Below are 6,803 nucleotides of genomic sequence, written 5' to 3'. Positions count from 1 at the left end.
GCAGAGTAGTTATGAAATAGGAATCAAACAAATTTCATTTGTCTGTTAGTGACTAATCACGTTCGTTGCTAGCGAAACTTAACCTAAAATTATCTGTAGAAACGGAATGTGTTTGGGGTACGACTTCATAAGAAGCATTGTACACCTTTCAAACAAAATATTATTTTTTGAACATTTTTCACAATATGGGACTTGTATTTTTTGGGTCTACTACGAAAGGCTGAAACTCAAAAGGCTGAAACTCAAAAGGCTGAAACTCAAAAGGCTGAAACACGAAAGGCTGAAATTCGAAAGGCTGAAATTACGAAAGGCTGAAAACTACATAAGGCTGAAAACACGAAAGGCTGAAAACACGAAAGGCTGAATCACGAAAAGCTGAAAAATCATAAGGCTGAAATTCACAAAGTTCATTTCTAAAAGAACACTCGCGGCCTACGGCCGACTCGATTGTCCGAGATGTATGCTGTCCTTACTCGCTATCGCTCGTTCGGACTAAACTAGGGGATCACCCCTACGAGTCAGTAGACCTAGGAAAACGAACGAACCTATACAGAGGTGATTTCTGCGGGGGGGCTCCCCCCCGCAGTGGCCGGCGCTTCCGACGGCGGGTCGCCGGCGCACACTCGCGGCCTTCGGCCGTCTCGTCCTGAATTATCTAGGAAACGTGTACAAGAGTCAAGTGTGTATAGATTCAAATGTTGCCGAAAATTAATTTTCCATTGCACAAACCAATTAATACTCAAACATTGAACTCTGTCACCTTATAAAGGTTTGTTATCCATGTGTCCGAATTTTTCAACGATTATGATTCAAGTTACAAAAGTTTCAGCCTTTCATGTTTCAGCCTTTTGTTCATTCAGCCTTTTGTGGTTTCAGCCTTTTGTGGTTTCAGCCTTTTGTGCATTCAGCCTTTCGTTATGAAACATACTTTTCAGCCTTTCGAGTTTCAGCCTTTCGGGTTTCAGCCTTTTGAGTTTCAGCCTTTCGTTACTAACCCGTATTTTTTGGCTTTATAGGTTTAAAGTCTGACTTGAAATTTTGAGGTCCTTTATAGCCTTTTGTTTCTGACCATGTTTTGTTGTTTTTGGTATTTAGAAGGACTTTTCGGTGATTTTGAGCCAGGTTATTTTATCAGATTTATTGGCCCTTCAGAAGTGCTGTTTGTGATTCAAGTTTAATTTTCTTACCTGGCTTGGGCGGGGTCAGGGAAGCTTGTAAAGAGTGAAAAAACTACAAAGTAGCTTTACAAAGTCGAGAGTGAGCAACTGTTGCGTGAAATCCATTTACCAGCGGCTTTACCCAGTCTACGGAAAAGATCATCGACTCGATTGCAGCAATTGTCGGGGTATAAAACTCGTCATTTCTGCATATTAGATTCCCCTATCCCTTTTTCATAAATTAAGGTCGTTGCAGGAAGCTTCTGTTGAAGAGTACAAGTGCGGTTTCCAGAAAGGACGATCTACAACGGACCAAATGTTCAATTGTTCACATTGCATCAAATCCTTGACACGCTCAGTGAAGCAAACTTGCAAACTCATCATTTGTTCAAGGGTTTCAAGGCGTCATACGATTTAGTTAAGCACAACGAGTTATGGTAGAACAGAATTGATCAAGCTGATTCGTGTCACCCTTGGCAATATTACTAATGCATGAATTTATTCTTTTTGCATTTGCATGTAAGAACGAGATGAGTATTTTCAAAAATTGAAGTGAAGGCGCTATGCTAGTTAGAAAAATAGGGTGCTTATTACGGGAGTCACTTCACGGTGAAATATATTTCACTCTCACGCTCACTTCACTTTTTTAGACCTATTCCCGATTCCACCTCAAGTGAGGTGACAAAAATCACCTCCTCGGAGTGAGATCGACAGTGAAGTGAAATTGAGAATAGGACAAGTGAAATGAGATTGTTTCCCAGCTCAAAAATCTCTGAGTCCCAGAAAGTCGTTTTTCCGTTTTTTCAGATAACACCACATCTTGACGTGTTCTGCATTTCTAAAACATTCGGCATCAAAAAAAAATGTTTTTTTCGGTATCGAAAATTTCCTGAACTAGTTTACATTTTTTTCATCGGGCAAAAAAATTAAAATTTTACCGCTTTAAGGCACGGATCAAATTCTGATTCGTTTCGTTACTGAAGAATAAATCCAATATTTACCATTAGATCACAAATCAATCAACTTTAAGACTTGGCCTCTTCGTGGAATCATTCCACCGTTTAAAATGGTCGTGAAATAATTCCACGCGAAACGTCGCTTTTTCCGTTCTCACTTCACTGATATGACACTCGTAATAACCCAGATTCCGCGGCAGATGTCACTTTGCGTCGTTTTTCTCACTTACGTGAGTCCCGTAATAGGATTTTGTTCACTTCACTCTGATTTCACCGTGAAGTGACTCCCGTAATAAGCACCATTGAAAGTTGGACATTACCTATTCTCGGCCATTTTATCAACTCTATAGTACGGAAATGAAAACCAAATGACACATTGTCGGCTTATCGAAGAAATATAGCAGAATTCAGGATAATCTTCCTGTCGAACCCAGAACAAAATCTTCAGTTGGTCAGGATATTTAATATGCCATGTCAATTATCTCTCAAAACCAGAAACCACCAACGAATGGAACGGAGAGAAAGTATTGATGGGGCCTCGAGATTAACGGGTAAAACAGGTAAATGCCACGACGGAAAAAGGTAAGAATTGTATTCATGTCTGTTCATATTTATATTTCATCTAGGGTAGGGAACATATCCTAAGCAGCTTAAGGAACCGCTTGTGTATTGGGACGAACTACTCGAAATGTATTGGACAATTCAAACATAAGTACATCAAATTGTTCTCTATCTTTTTCTTTGTCAGCTCTTGTTTTCAGATAGAAAAAAAATCACAAAGGTTTTATGCAAAGCCACGACCGCAAGATTGACGTAGAACTACATAAGGTTGTTTGTTACATTACTTGTATTGAATATGTTTAAAGTTTTGTGCAAAATAGGAATTGATGCTGCCCGCTACTGCACAAAGGTAGCTTTTTACTAGAGGAAGTGCTGCACCAGCTGGCCCTGCCACTACCACTGCTGCTGCTGATGCTATCCGCTGCCACTGCTACTGCTACTGCTAAGTGAGGACTGTTGTTGTCGCTGTCTAGAACCAATATGAGCAGTTTCGGCTGAAACAGGCTCTTCAACAACAATATCATACCTGTGGGGCTGATAGCGGTCTCAATCAGCTGAGAGATTAGTTGAGAATTACGAAATTCAGAACTATTTTCGTAAAAATCCTATATCTCGAGATTGGCTCATATTACCACGGGGTGATAACTGTTTCTTACGTAAAATTTTCCAAGAAATACGATGAAACCATCAAATATAAAATAAAATTGGCTGCATTTGCCGAAAAATGCAAATTTAGTTTTAAAATACGAAAATAATCTATCTGGCAACACTTCCTTCCGGTCAAAAATATTATTTTTTCTGGATTCCTTGGTTTATTTTCTTCAAAATTCACCTATCACTATTTTCCGGGTGTCTTACGTCTATAAATTGTAAAAAAAATAATTACGAAGTTTACAATTTTTATCGTAAAAATGTTATAGCTCGAGATTGGCTTACACTGGGGTCGCTTTTTACGCGGGTTGTTTTTATGCGTTTTTAAACGGGATATTTTTACAATACCGCAGATTATTTTTACACGATTCGGAAGATTATTTGTACGCGGTATCAAATAAGTTTAGTATAAGTGTATCTAATCTAATCTTTTAAATGCGGTACAACCAACCGCGTAAAAAGCGACCCCAGTGTATATTATCTCGGGATGATAGTTGTTTCTTATGTGAAATTTTCCAAGGAATACGATGAAATTATCAAATTTAAAATCAAATTGGCTGCATTTGCCGAAAAATGTAAATTTAGTTTTCAAATACAAAAATAATTTATCTGGCAACACTTCCGGTCCAAACTTATATTTTTTCTGGATTCCTTGGTTTATTTTTTTTTCAAAAATCATTTATCAGTATTTTTCGGACATCTTACGTCTATGAATTGTGAGAAAAAGAAAAAAGAGATTTTGAACAAAAAATGCGTGACTTTGCAATAAACAGGGGGGTCCCACAGAGCGGGGGGTATTCCAATCGACACCAAATTTGGGATTTTTCCAAAGTTACAGAAGATGAATAATTCTCCCAACTTTGAGCAAAATCTGTGATGGTTGTGTCCAAGTTTGTGCTTTTTCGTGGATACTTCGTATGGAATGACCCTTATGCGAAAACTTAATATTTATGCGGATAATAAAAGTTGTTCGGGTGTTGCATATTACTGAAGAAACAGATAATTCAGTACGTTCTGGGACATGGAGATGAGGTCAAATTTATAACCCGTCTATTATTTGAAATGAGCTGTAATCAATTTAAGAGAAAATATTATTTCTTCAATTAGTCATTTAATTTATCCTGAAAGGACAATTTGCTGTTTAATTCAATATCGGATAAGACCACATCTCTACATTTTAACTGACTGTGCGAATAAGATATTTCTTGTGATAGATAACACAGTAAAAACCTTTTCAACACTCAAAACTTGACGGCTCATGTATTCTGAACGCCAGTTTTTCAGAACTTTGATGTGTTGTCCAAATTTGGCAATTTTTCATTGGATGCATCTACTACTAATGTTGCCCGCTACCGCACCAAGACAGCATTTTACTAAAGGAAGCGCCGCTGCATCGGCTGGCCCTGCCACCTTCGACGCTGATACCCGCTGCAACTGCTGCGGCTATCCGCTTCCACTGCTATCCGCTATACTGTTGTTGCTGCTGATAAGCTAGGACTGTTATAGTCGCTGTCTAGAACTAGTATGAGTATTTATATAGGCCAAATAGTACATTCCGAATTATGAGGTCTACAATTCTGTCGACCGTGCTTGGGAAAGCAATCATATAACGACCAATCAGAGTCGAATTTTGCGTTTTGACAAGGCTTGACAATTTTCAATAGTACAATAGTTCTAATTATAAAATTACAATTTTCTGCATTTGGGAGGAATCTTAGAAGATTAGATTTGAGTTAGCAAACTTCAAACAATAATCAATTAATGCTCCCAATCGAGAAACACTACATTGTTCCAATCATCCCGAACCTATTTTTAGCTGTTTGCATCTGTTTTGCAGGGGATTTACTTGGGCATCTGAATAGCGCCAGACTGGTAGAAATTTTGGTTGATTTTTTTCGTTTGATGTTTATTCAATGATTTTTTTATATTGCACGGTTTTTTATGTACTCGTTAGACCGCTAGGTAATCAGACTTTTCGTTCTAGTAAATGAAATGGTCGATTTTGATCAAAATACAGGAGTTTGAGGCCCGTTTTTTTCGACTGATTAAAATAGGCGCCCCTGCTTAAGCCGTTCCTTCATTTTTATTTATAATCATACAAACTACCAACTAAATAAACCGAAACCAAACTTGGAATCCATCAGATCGCCGAAAGGCGGCAGTAGCGATGCAAGTAACATAGCTTCGTTCTTCTGCTAATGCCTTGGATTCCAACGTATTATTGCTTAAGCTGCACACATGAAAAAAAGCTTTTACCCTTCTTGACTTGACGGATGACATTGATATCGTTGTTATTAACCGCAGAGCAGCATAAAAAGCATTCGTGCTTTTTAAGAGGGACTCAGCGAAAATTGGACTAGTGATATGCGACAAATCTATTAGCCGTGAAGTGAAGAGACGGATAGCAGCCGATAACAAGACCTTCTACGGCTTACGTAGCCTGCTGAGTTCTCGTGGCATGAATGTCTGCACGAAATTTGAGCTCTCCTGAACGCTGATTCTCCCGCTGGTGCTTCACGGCCATTAGTGTTGATCTATGGAAGACCGGCGAGCTTTCGAGCGTAGGATACTGCATTCAATGCTTGGTGGGAAACTAAACAATGGTATGAACCATGGATATCATCAAGCTGATAATACGACAGACTAGAGTGGGCTGGCCACGTGGCACGAATGTCGGAGGAGCGAACAGTGAAAGTAGTGTTTATCAGAGTGCCGTGCCCGACAGAGATCGGCGACTCCGTGGTAGACCCCGTAGTCGTTAGATATGTGATGAAGATGAGGACGCCCGATCAGCAGGTGTTAGGGGGCATGGAAGAAGACTAGCCCAAGATCGAGTAATATGGAGACGTAATCTGGACTCCGCAGTGAGTCACTAAAGATCCACTGCATTTTTCGGAGTTTCCTAACCTAACCTGGGATCATTTTTTGTTTTGATCTTTTCTGGCATTTAAAAGGCATCAGCTTTTGAACCCCTTTTCTGATCTTGAGAGGCGCTGTCGATCATTCTGAGCTTAATTTGAGATCATTTTTAGACTTTTTCTGACCTTTAGAAGCATCGTTTGATGATTCTGATGCTATTAAAGGACAAATTTTCGTTTTTTTTCTTACTTTTACGAGGTTTTCTTAGCAATTCAGCCTTTAATCCGGGATTGTTACCTTGTTTGGATTATAGGCTAAAAAATTTATTTCGGTGATTCTAATCCTTATTTATGATTATTTTCTTTTCAAACCCTTTATCGTCTTGGAAAGTGTTTCTCATTAAATCTGGGATTAAATTTTGTCATTTCTGGTCTGTAGAATGTAATTTGTAATGATGGGTAACAGCATTTCCAGCGATTTTCAACAATTTTTTGTGTAATCTTCTGGCCTTTAAGTGTCTTAATAAATCAGTCTGATCTTCTTTGGTCCTTAAAAGCGTTTTTCGGTCGTTTCCTGTTTGGTCTCTTCTAGCATTTAAGATTTCGGTGTTTTTTTTTTT

This window comes from Wyeomyia smithii, chromosome 1 (genome assembly GCF_029784165.1).
Source record: "Wyeomyia smithii strain HCP4-BCI-WySm-NY-G18 chromosome 1, ASM2978416v1, whole genome shotgun sequence".
In the NCBI taxonomy this organism is placed as follows: Eukaryota; Metazoa; Arthropoda; class Insecta; order Diptera; family Culicidae; genus Wyeomyia; species Wyeomyia smithii.
This window is presented reverse-complemented; position numbering follows the sequence as displayed.